Source organism: Pelodiscus sinensis, chromosome 4 (assembly GCF_049634645.1).
Source record: "Pelodiscus sinensis isolate JC-2024 chromosome 4, ASM4963464v1, whole genome shotgun sequence".
NCBI classification, from domain to species: Eukaryota; Metazoa; Chordata; order Testudines; family Trionychidae; genus Pelodiscus; species Pelodiscus sinensis.
Window position 1 is genome coordinate 25,939,913 of NC_134714.1, and position 24,106 is coordinate 25,964,018.

The 24,106-nt window shown below is 38.2% G+C and overlaps 1 long non-coding RNA gene across 1 annotated transcript in view; it reads right to left on the bottom strand.

The window, feature by feature from the left end:
• Positions 1-838: 838 nt before the first annotated feature.
• LOC112545916 (uncharacterized) overlaps positions 839-24,106 on the bottom strand; it is a 28,958-nt gene continuing 5,690 nt past the window's right edge. The window contains exons 3-4 of the long non-coding RNA XR_012903137.1: positions 6,277-6,338; positions 839-4,645 (exon numbers count right to left, since the gene is read on the bottom strand). This is a non-coding gene — a long non-coding RNA (uncharacterized LOC112545916). The remainder of the gene's footprint in view (positions 4,646-6,276; positions 6,339-24,106) is intronic.

Genomic DNA, 24,106 nt, shown 5'->3' on the forward strand with positions numbered 1-24,106 from the left:
TTCTATGCAGCCCTGTGGCAGGGAGAGCCGACGGTCAGGGTGCTTCTCTGAAACTGGTTTCCTGTCACAAGGCTTGTCCAGGATGGCTGCAGCTTTAAGAGGGGCCAGGAGACAGGAGCTATAGAATTGTGATTACTTCATATGGAGTGGCCACCAGGGCACCTGTGCTATTTCCTGGAGGCCTCTTCTTTAAAAAAAAAAATCTTCCTTCCCATCCCCACACACCTTTTTTTGAAAGAGCTCTTTCACAAAAAGGCTTCTTCTTCATAGAATGAGGAGTACCAGTGTTGGAAAAAGCCCTCAGTTCTTTGTATTTACTTTCAAAAGAACATGATTGCAGTGTAGACATTACTCAAGTTTTGTCAGAAAAATGGCTATTTTTCCTACAAAATTCTGTAGTGTAGATATACCCTAGATTCACGTTCTTATTCTGGCTGATTCAGTGTGATCTAGAATGAAAAGCTCTGCTCTGAATCAAGCAGAGTATGGATTGGTTCTCACATATCCCAGGCATATGCCCTATCCGAAACGATGAATCCATACCCTCCTGAATGAAAAAAAAATAGGTTTTGGTCCAAAAATGGACTTTATGACACAATAACATGACTTTGTTAAAATGTTTGAAATATCTTGTTTTCATTCCAGGCTGGAACAAAAATATTTTTTTTAAACCTGAAGTTGCTGCATTATGGGATTGTTGTCCTCTTCTCAGCTATAGTTTCTAGGGGCACAAATGGCAAATAAGAAATCAAAATTCAAAGCCCACATGTATTCATCCATATTGATTTATAATTTATAAAAACAAAAAAAACTTTTAATTTTAAAGCTTTCAGCCAGTTCAAATCTTATTTTTTGGCAACTAATGAAACATGAACATTTCTCAGTGTTAATGATCTTGCATGAAACTAGCTCTTACAAATATTAAGACCAGATTACACAGTAATTAAAATGCAGCTTTTTCTAGGGAGGAATGGGATCTTGTTTAAAATGCCAGAGAACCATTACTCATTATTTTAGGTCAGACAATGAAAAACATTGTATTGCATTGTATTGTACTGTATTGTATTGAAGGGACTCTTTGGTGGGTGGGGGATGTCAGAAGCCTGATGTCACTACTACATGTATGCACCACATAGATATTTCCATTATTAGTTGTGTGAATCTTAGTATGAACTCATTTCAGTCATTCTCATGACTGTTACCTGCCAAAAATATTCTTACTTATCTATTGTATTTCCTATTCTTGCTTTTTTTATTAAGTGAATACCTTAATAGTCTGTTATTACTGATTGTGGCCCAGATGCTGCTAATTATTATGCTCATGCATTATGCATGTGAATAATCATGTTAAAGTCAAGGGGAGTACGATGTATATAAAATTAAGAATATGTAAAAGTGTTCAACGATCAGTGGCCAATTCAGTATGTATGAAGCATAGTAAATATATAAGATGTCCAACAAGGGAAAGGTAATAGTGCTATAAAATTTACATATATATGTAGGTACTGAATACTAGGTAGAGTTTTAAAATGGCTTCATAGCTATTCCATACATGGCAGGTTTAATTACATAGAATTATTTTTTTCTTTGTCTTCCAACTAGTGTGTTATAGTAATACCTGTTGCTGGGACATGTGATTAACATTGCATGGGCCCATGGCATTTTTTTAAAGAGAATCCCTAATCCCTGCTTAATTTTATGAACTGTCAAAATGATTCTAAACATCTCTCTGGTTTGCATTTTCACCTCAGGACAGGAGTCCATAGGTACAGATTTGTTGTACAACAGTGGACTTTAGGCAATTTTCATCTTTTAATGCCTGCAGCGTCTGAGGTTGAATTTGTAATAATCACTAGATTATCTCTAAAGGATCTTTCTGTTATACTTGCAAATGGTTCTGCAGGAAAATGCAAAAGATATAGAGGAAAAATAATTGATTAGAGGCAGGAGATCATTTTGTCACATAATCCCAGATGGAAAAGAAAACAAATGCTGGGTTTTTTGTTGTTTTTTTTTTTAATGACAGGTAAAAGATAGTTGCTTTTCAAGTGAATCAGATTTTGATCTCAAGCCCTGATTAGATGTTAGGAGGTATTCAATCAAAGTCCTAAAAGAAATGTGAAGCTATGATACAAAACTTACTTAGAACCCAGGACCAGATCCTCAGCTGGTGTAAAGTAGAAAAACAGCAATAAAGTCAATAAAGCTACATTGTTTTGCACTATGAATCTGGCTTTGAATTCTTAAAAAAAATAGGTATGAATTCCATGTAAAGGCAGATTCTGATCCTCTTACTCACACTAAATAGCAACTTTTTCATGATTACTCTTACTTTCTTCTTTTTGACCACATGTGAAATAAATCATGGTGAGTAATGGGGAACAAAATCTGGACACATGTCTCTGTGAATTTCATATAACATTCCTATGAAGGAAAGCCATGCAGAGGGACTGATCTGAGTTTGTGTATATCTGTGTTACACTAGTGTAAATGAAGTGACACTGGCACTAATGATATTAGAACCAGTCTTTGTGTATTTATTCATTATTACAACTCACTGAACATTCTATTATGGCAAATATATGAACCCACTTTCATTTACACAACTAGGACTTAATCATACTGATGAACAGTAAATTCAGAGGAGTTCCACCAAAGTCAATAGAGTTACTTGGGATTTACACTAACATTACTGACCAGAATCAGTTAGCTGGAGAGCCACAGATAGTTATTTAATAATGATTATTAAATAACTATTTAATACATGATCTTGGTAACTAATTGACCATTCATTATCAGTGGGAAATAGGTCAATGGAGTTACTATAGAGAACTTTCTGGGTGTCTGGCTGGTGAGTCTTGCCCACATGCTCAGGGTTTAGCTGATCGCCATATTTGGGGTCGGGAAGGAATTTCCTCCAGGGTAGATTGGCAGAGACCCTGGAGGTTTTTTGCCTTCCTCTGTAGCATGGAGCACAGATCACAGCTGGAGGATTCTCTGCATCTTGGGGCCTTCAAAGTATTTGAAGGCTTCAATATGTGAGACATAGGTAAGAGGATTATTCTAGGAGGTGTGGGTGAGATTCTGTGGCCTGCACTGTGCAGGGGGTCAGACTAGATGATCATAATGGCCCCTTCTGACCTTAAAGTCTATGAGTCTATGAGAATGAGGCAATGAATCTATAAGGTCCTTATGCTATAAAAATTCCTTATGCTAAGAAAATCCATGCCTATCCTGGTCTTAAAAAATGCTCAGAAGAGGTGGAGATATTTGTGGGGCCTTTCATAAATAGGACATTCAGGGACACATTCATGGATTTTGAAAACCCACGACTCACAAAAGAGAGCTGAGAATAGTTTGATTGCAGGGTGGAATAGAGATCCTTAGGGAGACATTAAAAGGAAGGCATTATGAACTCATCACTGGAAAAAAGAATTTAGGAGTGTTTCTATAGCAGGGAACTCTGCAGTGTGGGCATGTACCTGCAGCTGGCAGAGAAATAAGGAAGGGGAACCTATCACAGACAAGGAGACAAGGAAAAGGGACAAGGAGATCTTTCAAAATGGTCAATCATAAGGAATTAGCATACTGAGACCACTAGAGGTGCTTACTGTACAGGGATCTGACAAGGTAGGGTTCCCTGATCAGTTAGGCTTATCGCTGGCCTGAAGAGGCAAACTACAGTTTGGATAATACTCAGAACCAGCTACAAAAGATTTCCATTACTAGGAGCTGGCCTATAGGAAGCCACTGGAGTCCAGAAGGGCAGCAGTTACCAGTGAAAGTTAATGTATTCTATTGATGCAGAGCTCTATAATTAGCCGCCTGTACAATTTGACTAATTAACTAGGAACCAGTGGTCTGTCCTCTTGTATATTGTGCTTTTGCACTTAGATATGCATACTTTCCCAGGCCTATTTATCTTATGTATTTACACAGGAAAGAAAACAACAATGTAGCCATTTTATCAAAGCTCTTCCCTGGATAGAATGTAATATCCCCAGACTTATGAAACCAACTAATAGTGAAAATAGTTGGAGCAGTGGAAGTATGAATCTACACAAATATCTGCTCCCATCAGCCACGAATTACAAAGGTCATATAGTGTGGAAGTTCCCACTTTTTGTACATTGTTGCTGAAGTTTGCAGTATTACTTTCATTTCTAAACAGTTAATGAAATGAAATGCAAGTAAAAAAGTAAAACAGGATATTAAATTTGTTTTCATTGTTTTTTGAGGAAAGAGTAGAAAACGGGGAATACTGGTATTGGGAAGACATATGCGCAAAATATATATCTGTATCTATATAGAGACATTAGCTAGTCATCAAATATTGATGGTGCATTGAAAATATAAGACTTAGGTAGAATGTTCCATTTGTTTGTTTTATTTGGCCGCTGTGTTAAGTAGAATAACTCATGAGAAGTGTTCGCATTCATCCCATATACTCTTTTTGTTAACAGGTTAGCACTCGACCAATTCACATATCCAAGGCTCTATGTATTATTAATCAAAAGAGTTAAAAAGTCAATCCAATCTAGTTATATACAGTAGTTCTTGTGGTTTTCAAACCTTTAAATAATTAATGGTGTCATCACTTTCCCAGTGGATGTCAGGCTGTAGAATGTCTGGAATCAGAATCCCACTGGGAAAAAAAAAGCAACCTAGTCAAAAAAGTAGTATTTTTTTTTAATAACAGCAACTCTAGCCTATTGTATCATCACTACCAGTCTCTAGAGAGATCATTCAGAATATAAAAGAGAAGTTTCTTGTATAAAAGTCCTTATGGGATCAAACAACCCTGGCAGATCTGTATCTATACAGTGTATCTAGCTAGCTAGGTGTGCATGCTCCTGAGCATCTATATTTAATAAATTTATCTCTAGATCTCTATCCATTATCTGTGTACAGTTCTCTATAATGTATCATATTCAAATTTTTCATAATCTTCAAAGATCCCTTTAGTGAATCATAAATAATTATTAGGATTTTTTTCCCCAAAATAGTTACCAGCATGGTTGAGATGGACATTTGATACAACTCCCCATTTTTCAGTAATTATTTGCTTTATGTTCCTTTGAGGCTATAATTTCCTATAGCTGATTATCTCAACCTTATGCAGTTTTTTTGAAAGTTTGAATAAAACTCAATCAGACATTTTGATTGGAGATTATTTTGGAAGATGCAAGTGGAGGGAGAGAAGCAAAATCCTTATGAGTTTTCTTTTAATATTTCTGGGTACTTCAGTATAGTATATCAAAAAGGTTTATTTTTTAAAGTCATCCATGAAGACATGTACTTTAAATTTAAAAGTATGTTAAAAATAATGACATTATTTTAAGTGACAGAATATTATATTAATATACCAGCTTTGCTAGTAAGGGACATGATTTTCCTTTCTGAGTAATGTATTCTGATGTTATCATTAACTTAACACCAAAGACTTTTTGGATATTATTTCAATACAGATAATCACTACTTCTTTCTTGTTTATCCCAAAAATTGATGGAGCCCATTATATCTGACAGGTGTCTGTCATGGTCCCCGAATGTCTACATATTCAAGTTTTTTCTCCCACAGTCTTTTATACTGAAGAATACTCTGCATAATCCCCTTCCTAAAATCTAAAGATGCCCATCTCACTACTGCCCCAAATACTTAAGCATATCACTTATGACAAGCCTAACTCACACTCATTGGCAAAGCCATAGATGCCCTTTCAACTATTAATCTACCCAATCTATGTATACTTCAACCTGCATTCTGAGTTCCAACTTGACAACCTGCAGCTGGAGTTTTAGTCTTACACGTGTTGTATCTTAGGGTGTGTCTAGACTACACGCCTCCGTCGATGGAGGCATGTAGATTAGACAGATAGGCAAAGGGAAATGAAGCCATGATTTAAATAATTGAGGCTTCATTTAAATTTACATGGCTGCCGCGCTGAGCCGACAAACAGCTGATCAGCTGTTTGTCGGCTCCGCACGCTAGTCTGGATGCGCCGCGCCGACCTGAAAGCCTTTTATTGACATCCCCCTTATGCCTCGTAGGATGAGGTTTACAGGGGATGTCAATAAAAGGCTTTCATTTCGACAGGGGAGCGTCCAGACTAGCGCCCGAAGCCGACAAACAGCTGATCAGCTGTTTGTCGGCTCAGCGCAGCAGCCATGTAAATTTAAATGAAGCCGCGATTATTTAAATTGCGGCTTCATTTCCCTTTTTCGAATACACAAATCTACATGCCTCCGTTGATGGAGGCATGTAGTTTAGACGTACCCTTAGAGAGCTGAGCGGTGATGGCCTTTTACTTGGGCGTTAGGGTGGTGGCACTTTTTTTCCTTTGAAAACAACAACAAAGAAACTAAATGAATCATATAATAGTTTTGCAAGAAAAAACATGAACATTTAAGGGCACAAATGTCAGGAAATTCCCTCAGTGACATTGCACATACTGAATTATATTGCTCTGAGCTACATTTCACTCACTTTGATACAGTCACTCTCGATTTACACTTGTGTAACTGACAGCATTGGACCTTTGGCCTACACACACACACACACACAGACACACACACACATTAAACTATGCATGTACTGATCTAAATGCTATGCTTTCAAAAACCTGGACTCTTAGGTTTGCATTCTCAGACTTAATTGTCCGTTAATATGGATTCTGTTGCTTAGTAAATTTGTATGTTTCTTAGATGACATGTTCCTCCAGAAACCATTATACTTTTTTCTTAGATCATAATGAATGTGTGTAAAAAGTAAAAACAGTTGTAGAAATGCACAAGCAATTAAATTGTCATTTTAGCACTGCTGAGATAACACAAAGCCCTAACTTTTTATGAGTATTTCCAGACAACTTCTGAGCCCTTTCTTAAAGAAGGAATTCCATTCAATGAATTTTCTAAATGGTAAGTTCCATCAGAAGTACTAGAATATTCCACAGCAACCAGTTGAGCTGGCTTACAGTGGGGGAGCCTATCATAAACCTCCTTGCAAAATGTAGCAGTGGCTGTACTCTACTAGTGCTTCCACTTGTACTGTGTTGTTCTAGGAATGATGCCTCCAACAACTCCCACTAAAGAGATAAGGTCAGATTATGGTATTATGGGTTATGGCTATTGGCTGCTACCAGAAATGCTCCTTGTAGTTGTAGGCAATGAAGCTAAAGGAGCCAGTTTTAATTTACATGAGGGTTTGTTCTGGTCCCTGGAGAGCCCAAAAGTACAGCTTTTTATTCCCAAGGTAGGGTACATACACTTTTGCTTTACTCTCTTTTTCTATCCCAAGAACAGCTCAGCCATATCAGATGTGGCTCAAAATTTATGGAAAGAAAGTGCACAAGTGTTTTGTTGCTCTGGAATACTCAGCACCATTTATCCTGATTTTTTTACCAGAATAATTTAACCACATCAGTGTTCTGCACTGTATTAAAATAATACTTTGCATTTCTATTGTACCTTCACTCTGAAGATTTAAAACATGCATGATATATATTTATCAATTTATTGCTATTGACTTCTTGAAGACACACCTCTTCTAAAAGCACAACAAAAGTGTCCATTACTTTTTAAAATTTTATTATTTATAAATAACAAACACAATACATCTTGATTATAAACAATATAAAGGGGGGAAAGGAAGCAATATTTTGGACAGTTCACATGGTTTGGCAGCCTGCAGACTGAACAATATTCAATTTGTTGAAGACGAGACAATAAAGTCATTCTTTGTAGCTATCCAGCTGGCATGGAGAGCTACCCATTGTGCTACCGACTGGGAGACCTGGGATTAGGGAGTAACTCAGGTTCCCAGGCTTGGCACCACAGGAAACACAAGTTTATGTATTTAGTCTTTGAACAGAAGAAGAGGTCACAGTTCAGTACCATTTGAGAGCTGATCTACTGAACAGCATTAGTACTGGCTCCAGAGGATAGTTGCTCGTCTGCCCATGTGGTCAAAGGTGACATGCCCTAATAATGCCTCCAGCAAGGTAGAAAAGATAAAAAGGTTGCAAAGCAAAGCAGAATTAGGGGAAATGCACTCTTTCAAGGGAATGCAATGAAAAAGGACAATCATAATAAAATGCTACTTCCTGAAAGTAAGGCAGTGCTCTTGAATCAAGCAATGCAAAGTGCCCCCAATATACAAACTAGCCCATTTTTAAAATGTATTTGTTCTTATAAAGCTATAGAACCATATAAAATCTACTGTATTCTCTTCAATGAGAAACACAAAAGAAGAGAGAGAGAGTGATTTTACTGCAATTTCTAAAACCTCTCAGAAAACTCAGGAACTTTAGACTACTCCCATTATAAAAAGAGTAGGATAAAAGTTAATGTATTACCCAGTTATCAATCAAAAGCCCAGGACTATTGGCTCAGGGAAATAACAGAGACTGTGAATTAAGGCTACACTAGAAATCTAGTGGAATGACCAGGAATTGTTTTAGTCTGATAGCTATTTTGCATTTTATCAGAAAAGAATTGGTGGTCTTCCTGAAAAGGCAATCTCTGTGAATTCATCCACACTACAGATCAATAAGACATAATGATGGTAACAAGAGCTCATCAAATATTTTCACAAAATATTTAACATTTTTTTTGAACATTTGTCTCCATTTTCCAACAAACGTGAATGGTGTCACTTTTTCTGGCATTTTCAGAAGAAAGCTTAATGATTTACTGGTTCTCTCCCACAACTGACATGTGCACATGTATATTTAGTGCCTTTTTATTTGGTTCCTGTGCTGCCACCATCCAATATGCACAATACAATGGAGGGGTTCTGAATAATTGCAAATGGAACAATAAAGATGCCTAAGAGATCTGCAATCTACATGTGAAATTTCATGAAGTGCCTACATTTATCTACCACTGTGAGTAAGGTGAGTCTGAGTAGCAGAACTGTTTGAATTATTTGCTGAAGACATTCAGTCCCACTTGTTCTGTGTATAAACAGGGAATAACAGGGCTGTTGATCAGGAGCTATTCGGAAGCACTGCATATATTTAAAGTTAAAAAAAGCCAACTTCACAAAATTGCATGAGGACTTTGTATCCACTCAGGCCTTTAATTTTACATTAATCTCTAGAGTTTGGGATGTGTGTTTGTATTTTTTCCAGAGAGACAAAAATAATATTTTATTTCTAAAATGTGAAAAGAATGTAGGTGGGCTGGGAGGTTCTTATAGCTTACATTATGAAACTTCATGTTTATCGGTCAGTGATTCTCACAAGATGGACAAGCATCACATTGGATTTTTTAGTTCTCTTTTATTATTATTATTATTATTATTATTATCAATAATAATAATAATAATAATAATAATAATAATAATAATAATAATAATAATCAGGCCCCAAAGCCTCTCCTGAAAAATGAAGGGAACACATCAGTAAGGGTCCAGCAGGCCTTCTCTGAACAGACAAAACTGGTATTGAAAGGTAGATGCATGTTACCAGCAATGGGCTGTGTAAGAAAGTGGAGGAAGGTTTGCAAATGTTTCTGACAAGATGAGCCCTCATATTTTTGAGATAATCCAGGTGTCTTAGGGCTATATTGCTCCCTTGCTCGACCTTTATGCCCATGAAGGGAAGCCACAGGAAGTAAGTACTCTTCCCCACCTTTTGTGAGACCTAAGCACTCCAGAGCAACTGGACAAATAGCAAAGCTAAGGCATGGCAAACCACACAGGAAGGAAACATTCTTCAACCCCCAACAGCCTGCAGCCAATTGTTTATGAGCCCTTGCACACCTGGGGACCTCTGACAGGCATTTTGGTTCTGTTATCCCACATTTTAAGCCTGAATGGCACAATTTATCTTCTAGTACTGTAAGCTCGTTAGGACAAATGCCATGTCCTCTTCTGTGTGCTGGCACAATATGGAAGCAGATTTCAATAGGGAACTCCAGGCATTACTATAACAGAAATCTTAAATGGTAACAATAAAGTCTGATTAAGAATCTAGCAGTATTGAGCTAGACCCCACCTCAGATCTTGTCACAAGCAATGGGTGCATTGGCAGAGAGTCTGAAAATGATTTTGAAATTCTCTTAGCATCTTAAGAGATGTCTATACTAGAGGAATAAATTCAAATTAAGAGACGCAACTCCAACTACATAAAATGAGTAGCTTGAGTCAATCTTAGATCAAATTTTGGCACTGTCTACACTGTGGGAGGTCAATGGGAGCATACTCTCCCTTTGATTTCCCTTACTGCTCATAGGAGCAGGACTTCCCACATTGACAGGAGCACCCTCTCAGCTCGAAATAGCGTCTCTTCTCTAGACCCGATAATTAAAACCCCGGAAGATAGATTGTGGCAGCTTCAATCTTTTCTGTAGTGTAGACATGGCCTAAGGTGCTACAGGACAACTTATTGTTTCTTTAAAGTTACATACTAACACAGCAACCCCTTTGAGACTTTTAAAATTCCCAAAAGCCATTCAAAATTCTGAGTTTAGCAAATAAATAAATTATCTGCATATGAAGTTCTTAATATCAAATTTATTTAATTATATCTATCTGTAAACTGTTCAGAGAGGGTCTCTTCTCTACTTTTTGGTTTTGTGCCTTTCATCTTTACTATAATTCGGTCTCTCTCAAGTGTCAACTCTCACACATCTCTTCCAATTTGCATCTAGATGTGTCTATCCTGCGACTTCTGTCACCTGTGTGTGCCTGGCATATGCCCTGTTTTCCTTCCCTCTCTTGCTCTTTCTCTCTCTCTCATTCTCAGACCACAAGGGCCGCAAGCATGGTCTCCAATCACCACTTTCTCAGTGTGGCACTTCCTCCTGCACATTGCTTTCGCATGTTGTTTATCTCTCGGAAGGATTGTAACTATAGATAGCATCAGTGGAACTGTATCTGTCTAGGAGCAGATGTCTACCTCTGCCGCATCATCTTAATTGCCCTGCTGTGGCTCACCTACCAGAAGTCTTTTTTTTTCTTCCAATTTTGCAGATGATTAGTTGAAAAACAGCAGGACTGAGCTTGTAGGCATAGGCTCATCTGGGAGCATTTAAATTTGCAAGGAAAGAGATTCTTTTCAGTCCCTAACCAACTGGACAATACTGTCTAAGGTCTTTGTGATTTGGTCTTAGATCTCCATTTTGTAATGAATTAGGAAAACACTGTGGGAAGAGAAAACTAGAGAGGTAAAAAATGATCATCAAAATACTGCCCCAAAGTGGATGCTACGAATTGGATTTGTGCAGGAAGCAACCCTAGTGAATGGTATTATTCATGACAATGGCACGAATGGTATTATTCATGACAATCCCTCACTGTACTGCATTCACAGGGATTGCTTTCCCCACAAATCCAGTTTTTAGTATCAATTTTGGGGCTAGTATTCTGCTGGTGTTATTCATGACAGTGGAGCATTCACCCTACTATACAAAATGTAGGGTGTATATAATTTTACTGCAGGAACTTTGTTACCAGGCAAAATTGTGATATATAGTCCTAGCACCAGAAGACATATTATATATGTAATATCTATAATATAATAATTCTATATAATTGTTATATTGTGTTATAAATATTACGATGAGTGTTATATAATGTTATAATGTGTAATATCTTTTATATTATATATGTAATATATATGTAATATCTATAATATAATAATTCTATATAATTGTTATATTGTGTTATAAATATTACGATGAGTGTTATATAATGTATAATGTTATATATATATATACTCACACACACACAAACACATTTGAAAGAGCTCAGTTTGGCTATTTTAAAAATAAACTGGCCAGATTGTCCCCCTTACTTGCTTTAGATTTATAGCCATTAAAACACAATAATGCTATTATGTTAGAGCAGATAAGAGCAGAACATATCCTGTAAATTAAAAATGAAATCTGGAAAGTAATTTATTTTGTTATAATATTTTCTTTATTTTGCAGGAGAGCTAAAGAATATATTTTTACAAGAATTAATACTTAATGTATCTCACTATTACCCCTGTGGGAGAGGTTTTCTTGATATGTATCCAGACTTCAGTAAACTTGGGCAGAATTTTACATTTGTAACAAAACATGGAGTGAGTTTCACCTGCTTTCTTCAAGTTATGTTCTAAAAACTGCACAAAGATGTACTCTTAACCTATTTAAATAGATACTTTCTAAGAGACATTTTTTGCTTTCCTGTTAATTAATGCAAGTTTAACATTTTAACAGGCACACAATTGTTCCTACCCACCATACATAGATGCCAACATTAATAAGTCAATATCAGCTAGTAAGTACTATATGGTGATACATGAGATAATGTACTTATTTGTGATCACTAATAATATAAACCAGTCACCAAAGTATGTTCTGGTAGCTTGAGCAAGAAACACATTATTTTCAAACCTTACATAAATGTAGTATTTAATTGTTTTTTAAAAAAGAGAGTTTACATTGGCACTGGTACTCCCCATGTTGTATCCATTCTGTAGACTAATGGAGAGATTTAGTTTGAAGATTTGGACTATGAAAACTAGGAGTAATTACTATTGACTTCAATAGGGATGTCTCATATCTTGCAGTGAGGAATGAAACAGGTCAGATGGTTGTTGACCAAGCAACTTCCACCATCATTCAATTCAGCTTGATTGAAAATGAGAATGATCAGTTACTGAAAGTTTGTGAATTTCATTTAGTTTTGGGGTTCCCCCAGTGGTCAGCATATTACCTTCTATGGCAGTTAAGAGATCCTTGAGCCATCTTCAGCTGGCTGAGAACAGAGGATGATTTGTATGCTGTACTCATTGCAATATCAGAAACTTCAAAAATGGACTGAATGAAGAACAGAGACTTAGTTTTTTATTTTTTTGTGTCTTTACTGTCTGAACCCTTAAACGGAAAGTTAAATATAGTCAGGAAAGTGACTTTTTAAAAATGGTACCATCCCTCAACTGGCTTGCTCCCAGTGTGTCATCACCACTGAATTTCATGCTAAAATGACATGCAGATTCAAAACCGCTATGGAAGTGTGAGCTACTTTCTTTCTCAGTGCATTGTAAGTACTGTAATCTAAGTTCTGGTTCTTGAAACAAATACATATCTTGGCTATTTGTGGTGTAAACATCAAAGGTTCAATCTATCAGAAAGTTTCTAAATACTGTTTTTCTTTATAGTTAATTCTATTTCTTTCATGAGAGTATTCAAAAGAGTTTGGAGACTTCTGAAAAGAATTATATTTCAACACAGAACAACCAAATTATGATTGCAAGAAGCTGTTCAGGGCAGTGTGATCCCATTAACATGCCTCCCATGTTGGATTGAGAATCAATAGACACAGGCTCTAGTCTCTGAGCTGCTATGTGTCACTTGGCAAGTTTCTTCTCCTCTCTGCGTATCTGTTCCTTTCCTGTAATATGGAGATGGTAAGAATACTGCTTTCCTCCTAATCTTGGATTGTTTTGTCCAATAACAAACATGTTGGGGATATGTATCCTTCGCTATATATATTTATAGTGCATAGAACTACAGGCTCCTGGTCTTAGTCTGGCCCCCTGTAATAACAATAGTAACTGAGGGAAGGTGAATTAGAGCCTTCACAGTGTGGCTGGCTCTTGTAAATTAAATATGTCTAATTCCTCAGTGCTCCCAGTTTGGCCAGTTAGAGAGAACAGCAACACCTGGGCTGTCAATAAGAGATAATCTTAGGGGAGAAACCTGGCAAGGGAGAAACTCTGTTCGAGAACAATCCAGTTCAGGGCAGCCAGAATCAGACAGAAAAGAAGCATTTGACCCCTGCCAGGTGAGTCAGGAAGGCAGTTGAGAGCTGCCAAAGGTCCTAGGACTAGAGAAGATCTGTGAAAAATCCAGAAAGTATTTCCTGGGGGTGGGGCAGTGGCGGGAGAGGGGGGACAGACTGAAGTCAGGAGAAAAGCAAGAGGATTTGTTCACCAGCTGACCTCTCCAAGCCAGAGAGCCAGAAATGGCAGATGGTGGAGGCAGAAGGAACAGCAATACAGGATTTTTTATTTTATTTTATTTTTTACTGACTGTAAGTGGGAGATCTGGAGCTGAGGACCAAAGAGGGGTGAAGGCAGGGGCTCACTGAAGGAACTTATCTGCTGACATCTCCATGCTGGAGAACAGGACCTAGGGGAACTATGAGTGGGTTAGGAACAGGAACAGATGCTCTCCCAATAAAGACAATCCTACATTGAGGGGCTGCAGAAGATTCTCTCTGGGAAGTGTGGGCTTGCACTCCATCTGGAAGGAGTGTGTGGCTGTCCTGGAAGAGAGATAGAAGAAAACTGACAGAGTTCAAACGTGGAAAAAGGCATATAACATGTGAGAAGCATGGCATTTTTATGACTACATGCACTGTAGTGATAAGTGAACTATGTTTTGGTACTTGTGGTTGATATGCTTAAGAAAGCTGATTATTATTAAGGCACAAGAATCTGTAGTGGACTTCTTGGCTTATCTGACAGGGGAAATTGAGTTGGGTGCACCAACTATGCTGTGGTCTGCCATAAGAAGGAGGTCAAGTTGGAGCTACCTTATGTTGGGGTGAGGGCTGGGGAAGAAATCTTGGGCCATCTTTAAGCCAGAGTGAATGAAAATTGCTCAGACTGCAATAGCCCTGGGCCTCAGAGTTAAATTAATATGTTTACCAAAAAAACAAAACAAAAAAATTGGGGACAGTTCAAACCCCAATTCTGTTCTCAATTAAACCTCAGGAACGCCACAAAATTGAATGGAAAGTTCTTCTCTCATTTACACAAATGTCAATTTCCAGTAATTCCAATAACTTCAATGGAGTTGTGCCCAATTTCCAATGATAAAAATTGATTTAAAGTTTGCCCATAGAGACTGGTTTTGTCACACTTTTACTTGTATTGTCTTATTCTCTTTGTGGTCTGACAGAGTTACAGAAATGAAAAATATCAACTGTGTCATCAGCATCCAGCACTATTGTATGAGATCAAACATCTGGAAGCATCATCAGTATGTTACATTACCAGCCGCTCATTGAGCTTAATACTACAGTACTTCCAATGTTTGCAATTCATTGCATAAAGAAAAGAGTCTAAAGAGTCTTTGAAAAGCTTCTATCTGTGTATCTAGAGGAAAACATAAAAGGTTGAACAACTCAGGAAACTTGTCATGGAATACAGAGCTGTTCATTTATTTGTGGCGGGTTCAATAATGTCTGCAATGCAAATCATTGCCATCTGATAGCTGCTTAAGAAATTATAGCTGGTCTCAGGTTCAGTTCTCAAGTGTTCCCCCATTGTAACTGGGAATGATTGGTTACCTCAGCAAACTGAATAAAAAGTCAATAAGGCCTAAAACTGAACCTACTTCTGCACTCCTAGAGGTTGTCCTTTCTATTTGTAGTTGAACCACATGTTATGCCTGTGCTGATGGCTTGCCGCCCGGGGACTGCAGTTCAACAGAGGAGTTCAGTCTTTAGAATTGTCCTGTTGAAACACTCAGTAGTAGAATCATTTTAGTTTGATTTTTGCCTTTAGCGCCTGGTAGTTAGATTGTATTTTACTTTTGTGAATAATGTTGGAATATACAAGTAACAACATAGCCATTGTTTGTAATGGATGTTCTCTATGATTATAGTCACTATGGAGGCACATTTACACTAGGAGTTGGAACTAACAATGAGGCCAAGCACCTGCTGGAGTTGCAGATTAAACTACTTGCTCATCTAGCTTTGAACTAGTCACCAGTGCAATGGGAAGGAGAGGGAAAGCATTAAAAGACTTCACTACTGTGTTAGTAGTTTTGTGGAGAGAGGACGTTGGACTGCAGGCTCCTTTCATTTCCAATAAAACCATCTTAAATATGTTGTGTTGTATTGCGTTGTCAAAACAAGATGTAAGAACAGTGGAACAATGGAAGAAACTGCTTTGGGAGGTTTTAGAAGCTCTTTCACTGGAAATTTTCAAAAGGAGGTTCGATAGCCACCTGTTTTGGATGGTGTAGATACTACAAATCCTTCAGTTTGACAGGGGGTGAGACTAAATGAACTTTATGGCCCCTTGTAATCCTTTGATTCTATAATTTTAAGACATTTTAACATTATTTAGACAAACCCTTTCAATAAGGCCATTTATATATTTCTGAAATCATATAATTTTGAATCTCTGTTCTGTGAAAATTTTGACTTTTTATCCTAATTCAAAGCAAAAACCAATATTCAGAGTGTCAGAATTCATGCAGGATGGAAATTCCATTTTCTAACGATGTAATTATGAGGAGTTTTGGCTGAACCTATCTTTCCCTACAAAAGCATATAATACACATATAAGAATCCAGTTCTGCTCTCTCTGTGTTGTAAATTCCTCAGTCTGTAGATACCCTATTCATGTGGAGGCTATGTGTACATTGCAGAGAAAAGTCGTAAAAAGACACAAATTGCAAAGCACAATTTGCGTATCTTTTTCTGCTTTTTTTTTTTTTCCGAAAGATGCTTTTCCACAATTTGCCCATCTACATGGGGCCAAATTTCGGAAAAAATTCCTCTTTCAGAACATGCCTTATTCCTCTCACTGAAAAGAATACAAGGATACCAAAAGAACACGTCTACTTTTTTGGAAACTGTTCCTAAAAAGTGGATGTGTTCCTTGGAGGTATCCCAGAAAAGCTCTGTAGTCTAGACATAGCCCGAGAGTCATTGCAACATTCACCTATATCTTTTATTGGACCATGCATAGGTGCGGATGCTGCTGTGATCCCCCAAGCATGTCAGAGCCTCTCAGGCCATGTCTACACTAGGAAATCATTTCGAAATAACTACATTTTACGTAATAACTCCCAATTTTACAACATCAAAATAGCATGTCACCACTATGGTGAAGCCTCAAAATTAGTCTGAGGCAGGCTCTGTTAATGTGGAATGCTACCTTGACTTAGAGCCCAGGAAGCTCTATGGAGTAATTAGTTCGAATTACTCTAGGGAGTAGTTATTTTGAAATAGAAGCACCGCAGAATCCATACTAATGCTATTTCAAAACAACTATTCTGAAATTCCCCAAGGAGAGTAAGAGTACATATTTTGAAATAAGCAGCCTGTTATTTCGAAACAGCAGTCTTGATAACGTGGATGCACCCCTTATAAATTTGACCTATGGGTGTTATATTGAAATAACGCCCTAGAGCAGACCAGGGCTCAGAGAAGTAGCCAGTCCTCACTAAGGATTTTCATGAAATAAGGATAGGGTCTTTTAGAGCAGTTCCTCCTCCCCCTCCCCTCTGCTCCCCTGACATGGTAGCAATGGTAACATCAACTACATATATTTGGGGTTTTGAAACAGAGCTGGAAAGGTCCTGCACAGCAGCAGAAGTACTGTCCATCAACATGATACAGAAATATTTTCTGATGGACCCAATGGGAGTATCTCCACTTTTGCAAGTCATTTGCTTGGAGTGCCATAGCAAAGACACAGCAACAGCAGGCAGGAAGGGAGAAGAAGACTAAGATAAAATAATGGTAAAAGGCCAAAATCTAATTAGCACAGTTTTTAGGTACATTTAAACCTGACTATTTTATTCAAGCCTAGGCAATTCCTCATAACACTGACTTCTGGAAACTGGTAAAAAAAGGGGGGGGGGGAGAGCAATCATGCTTTAGCCCTGCTATTACTTTACATTGATGGTAGAAGGTTAGAATATGAATATAGTTTGAAAGATAGTTCCGTTTCTTTGATACATCAAAAAGCACTCTGCAGTAGACTTCTACTTTAGTAGGACACTTATAGTCAAAAAGCTAGTGTTTGAGTATCCTCCTAATGTCACATTACAATGACAGAAACTCTAGATACATCAATTTAATCTTAGTTCAAAAAATCCTTTAGTTCTGCTCTAGTGAAGTCAAATGGACTTTTATACTTTTTCAGCTTAAAATTGGACAACGAATAACTTTCATAGTAAAAAATGAAATGCAGAATATGTTTGAAAGGATAATCATATTCACTGTTAAAAATAAAGCACTTACTAGTTATTTAGCACTAAGGTTTCCTCTTAGGAAACTATATTAACAAGAATGAGATTACAAAATTTTAAAAATAGTTTCTCTCATTGGGTCTGTATCTCCTCTTACATGGGTATAAGAGCGTTGACGTCAGTGGAGTTGTTCCTATTTACAAAATGAAAGTGAGAATTGGGTCTGCTCTATTGATACTAAACTGGTTAGCCTCAGATAGGGCACCATAAAATTATGTAAATGAATTTTGAGTCATCTTTTAGGCTTTTAAAATAAATCTGTTTAATCTGTTGTATTTTTAAATGCATATGTGTTCTTATGTGGATTCAAAACACATAAATATATTTTATAGAAAATTGTTATCAGGTACTCTTTTCACCACACCATAAAAAAATCCAGTTGCACTGTTGAATCTTAAAATTTGGTAATCCAGAGCTATGAAGTTAAAAGGTTAAGAAAATAATGTATATACACAAATCTCATCACTAATAAAATGTCTGTCAAGGCTTGCTAGAGCTGTAAAATATCCCAAATTGGGATATAATCTAACTCAAGAATTAAATTATATACATTTAATTACCTGCCCTAAATATCAGATATTAGGTGGTTAGCCCTATCTGCATTATGTAACTTTTTTTTAGGTAGTATCTTAACAACATAAAAAGAAACAAGGTTTAAACTGTCCTACCTTCAGAGAACAGCATGTTCTCTAACACCCAGAGTTGCACTTTCAGACCGCCACTGCTCCATGTTTGTTGTGATTGGCTGGGAGCCTTTGGCCCAGTGAGCAAACTGCCTTTCCAGTTTCCTCTGCTTTGAATCTTTTGGGATCACATAACAATGGCAGTAATATCAAAAAAATAGCAATTAAAAAACCTGAATAGCCTTTCAGTTTTCCTTTCTTGTCATGACTGCAATAATGAAACTCTGTAGAGTATTGTGGAAGTAAACTATCCAACTCTTTGGTTTGCTTAAGAGGTAGTTTGTGGTCAAACAGATTTGTAAATTACTTGAGTTTAATTTCAAATAATAGGTGAAGAGAATTACTCTTGGGTTCAAGGGAATTAAAAACAATTCAATTAATGGGGCTGTCCCCATCTATATAGAACCAACTGGAGATTGCTTCTAGTGGGTATGTTACAGCTGCTCATGACAGTTTGGGGTGGTAAGTATTTATGCATAATATAGTCTGCCTGACTCTAGATCTTTGGTGACAAAAGCCAAAGCATCTGAAGTGCTTTCTAGAGGTTTTTTCTGTGCATTTTTCTTACTCTCTGATAATCACTCAAGTTTTTAGAGTTATAATTATTTCCTCTGAATATGTTTGATATGCACAATATTATTAGGATTAAAATAATGATTCAGGATTCAGTATTTGGCCTGAGATTGTTGTACTTGTTCAGCAAAAAAACAAAAACAAAAAAAAATTATTAACTGTGGTGGTAGAGGAGACTTAAATCTGTTCTTCCTTGTTCAGTTTTGTTAATTATAATACTCACTTACTACCTGTCTATAATGTTTTCCTTAGTAGTCATTATATAATTATCTTATGGTGAAAGGTAATATGATAAGAAAAATATAGGTAAGAATTTTTCAAGACAACTATCTGAACATTTCTCTCTCTCATGGACAACCTAGTTAGACTTTTTTTTACAGCCAAACACAAGAGGTCTGAATTTCCTTTGACTTTGATTTCAGTAGAGTTACTCTTGATTTATCCAGCAAGTACAGACAACCTCAAGTGAAAAGCCTATTTTCATGAGTTTTCCAGACCCACTTCTTGGAATCAAAGCATCTTGCTAATTCAAATTAGATTGAGATATATTCATCTGAGCTAAAACAGCCTGCTGCAGTCATAGTTATCACTGGTTAGAAATCCAGTGCATTTCTGTAAACTCTTGTTTAACTCTAATTGCTAACACAATTGCATCTGAAGAAGATTTCATCACTCTGCTTAATTCAGTGGCATTGCTCTATTTCCTCTGTTTCTGTGACCATCACTGAAGCTGAACTGGATTCTGCAGAACTTAAACCAAACTGAACATCCGGTAGGCCACCTGGTATGTGAAACACCTTAAAGGACTTGAGAAACAGTTTGGTGACCACATAACAAACCACCGGTTATATAGAGTTTCAGTCAGACACACGTGCAGAGCCAGCAAGAAGGAGGGAGGGGAGGAAATGATGACCTTGCATTTTTAAAAGTCACCCACATAGACAGGTGAGTTATCTCTATAAGTTCATTTTTAAAAATTAACCACCATGCAGCCTAGCTGTAAACCCTCAAGCTGAAAAGATCGAATAACATTATACAGGCCTCAAGGCCAAAATGGATTCCCATGAGCCAGAAGGGGCCAGAGGGAGTTCTGTAGGACATAGGCCACGCAGATCAAGATAAAACCTGCATGATGATGCTTATATTCTTCATGGGCTGAACCACTGTACACAAGAAGGGTGTGTCTACACTGCCACCCTAGTTCGAACTAGGGTGGCTAATATAGGCATTTGAACTTGCAAATGAAGCCCTCCTTGCAGGAGGAATAATGGTAGTTCAAATTAGGAGCTTTAATTCAAACTACCTAGTCTGTGCCACGTGTAGCCACGGGCAGGTAGTTTGAACTACGGGGCATTTAAAAATGGCAGCGCCCGGGAACATGCAAATGAAGCCCGGGATATTTAAATCCCGGGCTTCATTTGCAAGTTGAAATGCCTACATTAGCCACCCTAGTTTGAACTAGGGTGGCAGTGTACACATACCCAAAGAGAGCAGCTGTATCATTATGCTCCACTGCATAAAAATTAAGACTGGCTCTTAAGTTCCTACTATGTTATTGGTGCAGGCCATCAGTTGGCCATAAATTGAAGACCTTGATTTTAGATTGCCACTGCATACCAATTTGTTCAAAACAAATAGCTTCTGAGAGAAGAGCTTAGTATTAAATGTGTAGCTCATTTAATATTACTATATATTTTAGGAAGTGAACTGCTATAAGATGAAAAAAAGTAGTACTAGGGGGAAAAGATGGGGATTGTTTTTCCTGTTCTCTATCTCCTGTTAATCTATGGAGGCAACCAAGAATCATACTGTGAACTATAGAGTGGTTGTGCAGTAAAATAAAAATTGAACTTGAATTCTTATAATGCCAGAGACGAAATATATTATTCTGTTGATTTCTACATCTTCGCTAGTTGTAATGAACAGTGGGCAGTCTGGGCCCACTCACCAAACAAAGAAGATGGCTCGTATGATGAAGTGAGTCTTTCAAGAGAGAGGAAAATCAGATATGAGATTTCTGATTATCCAGCTCCATACTGCATTGATGCTTTTCTGGTTTACTAAATTTTGTTTACAACTCTCCTGCATGTGCTATCTATACACCCTGTGCAATCAAGACCTGTAATCTGCCTTAATTTTGTTTGGTAACTGATCAGTCATTTAATTCCTATCAAGTTTGCAAACATTCTCTCTCTCATTAAGTTTTGAGCTCCATTCAAAATAATTAATAAACATATTTAGGGATGGTCAAAACCCCAAGATGTCAGAATGGAAAATAGGGGTGGGGAGTATTTTCTTTAAAAACAAAATCAACTTTTGAGAAATTTGCACCAGCTCTAATAACTGCAATTGAAAACTTGGCTCAGTAGCAAATCCCTGCAACAGTGGAACTCAAGAGTGTTTCAGTAGCCTAATTTAAAAGTTCAGAATGGAAATTGAGCAAAGTGTACTACCCTCAGAATAGATGACTTTGGACTGAAAGCAACCTTCTTTCTTAGAGCTATCTATTGCAAACATAGATGGCACCTTCTTTAAGGATAGTGATATACATGCTTTTATATGAGAATGTTTTCCTAAGGAGGCCAAAAATGTCCTAAGATCTATTTTTATCAACAACCCAATATGTAAATCATCAGAACTCTGTAGAAGTGAATCAAGTACTGATGACACTTTACGCCAGCAGAGGATTTGGCCCAGCTTTTCAAAGCCTATTCTTTTTCATGCGTATAGTTTACCATATCTGGCCCTACATGTTTTAAGTTTGTCAGCTCCAGCAGTTGGAAACTGAGTACCTTCTTATGATAGACTGCTGGTTTTTTAATGTCTCTTCTTGCCATTTCCACTTCCTTGATTCCTGCCTTTAGCACACATCAGCAGCATATGTCTGCCATGGAAGGAACTGCTTCTTTACTGTAAAGAAAGTGCTCATCAGAATAGTACGCAAAAAGGTTGATTTCTGAGCTGCTAACCTGTGTCTTCTGAAACTTTATGCTCTATTTATTTTGTCTTCTCTCTTGGGTGCATCTAGACTACATGCTTCTTTTGAAAGAAGCTTTTTCGAAAGAATCTTTCAAAAAAGCCTCTTTTAAAGAGGTCATCTAGGCAGCCACAACTTTTTCGAAAAAGCGATCTGGGTGCTCTCTTTCGAAAAAGCCCTGTTTGTGGTCAAGAACGCCATTTTTTTTGAAGAACTCCTTCGAAAAAAAGGTGTTCTTCCTCATAAAATGAGGTTTACCGCTGTCAAAAAAAATCACTGTTCTTTTGATTTAATTTTGAAAGATTGCAGCAGCAGTATAGACGCAGGTGACGTTTTTTTGAAAAAAGGCCACCTTTTTTGAAAAAACCCTGTAGTCTAGACATAGCCTATGTGACTAGAGAAGATGTATCTCATTCTGAGGTTTTAAAGCTAACTGGCAGAGAGAGACAGTCTGAGTTTCTTCTGCACCAAAGTTCTTTTTACTCCATTATTTTATTTTTTTATTTTATTTTATTTTATTTTATTTTATTTTATTTTTAATATTTAAGTCAAGGCTGTGCTGTACTGAGAACAAAAACAAGACAAAACAATAACAAAAACAACAACCTGACATGTTTGTTTTAAATTCTGATTTGTTTGTCAAGAAAGTTCCAACCTAAGAGGAAGATTTCTCATTTTTTATCAAAATTCCTACTGTTTTGCAGATGTACTGAGTCATCATAAGAAAAGTTATTACAGCTAACATGTTCTAGTCCTGGATATCATGTCCTGAATATTGAAAACACCACCAGGGCCAGCCTTAGGCCAATTAGCCCGATTCCCCCGAATGGGGCCCCGCGCCTAAAGGGGCCTGCGCCCTGGACCCAGAAATGTGCTGGGCACCATGGGCGGCAAGTTAATATTCAGAGCCAGGGGCCCAGCTCCAGCAATATGTGGAGCTGGGTCTCTCCCCTCGGCTCTGCCTGGAACGGGCCCCGGCCCTCAGGTGCTGGCCCCCCCTACGTTCTCCCACCCCATCCCCAGAGCATCCCTCTCGGTCCTGGACTGTCCCCGCTGTGCACGGCTTTAGTGTGGCTCCCTTCACCTGCTGCTGCTGCCATGCGCAGCATTTGCAGGTGAGCGGCGAGATGCCCGGGTGTGACATGACGTCATGGCCCAGGACTTTAAAACTCTTCGGCACTATGTTGCGTCAAGCGGCCTAGTTCCAGGTTTGGAGTCCGGGGCCCGAGGGCAGACTCCAGCCCCGCAAAGTGGAAGGCAGAAGATAGGGGAGGGGTGGGAGAGGAAGGGGCTTGTGCAGATGGGGAGGGAGAAGAAAGAGGAAGGCACCAAGAGACAGTGTGGAGGAGAGACAAATGTCAGGGGGCCAAGTGCAGACAATGAGGAAAAGGGAAGGAGGGGAGGTGTCAGTGGGAGGAGAGACAGGGTGATGCTAGGAGAGAAGAGGGGAAGGGCATTGGGGGCTAAAGAGGAGGAGAAGGTTCTGGGAGAAGGCTTGAAAGAAGGGGTGGGCATGAGAAAGGTGGGAATGGAGCAAGTCATGTATGAGGGCACAGAGGGGCAGGAGGGGAATGGGGAAGAGAGTGGTGAGGGGGTGGGCATCAGGGAAAAAGAGGACAAAGGGGGCACGGGCAGTAAGGGAAGGGGGAGGCACCAGGAGAGTGCAGGGCTAAGGGAAGGTGCAGGTGCCAGGGGATTCTGGGGTGAAGCAGAAGGGCAGACATCTGCAGAGGAGGGACCAGCACCAGAGGAAAGAGGCAGGGCAGGTGTGTAGAGGGAGGTGTTAGAAGAGGGGATAAGGATGGGTAGCTCACATGATCAGAGTGGGGCTACTGGAGGAGTTGGCCCAGGGGGGAGATAAGGGCTGGTGGAGGGGGCAGGTT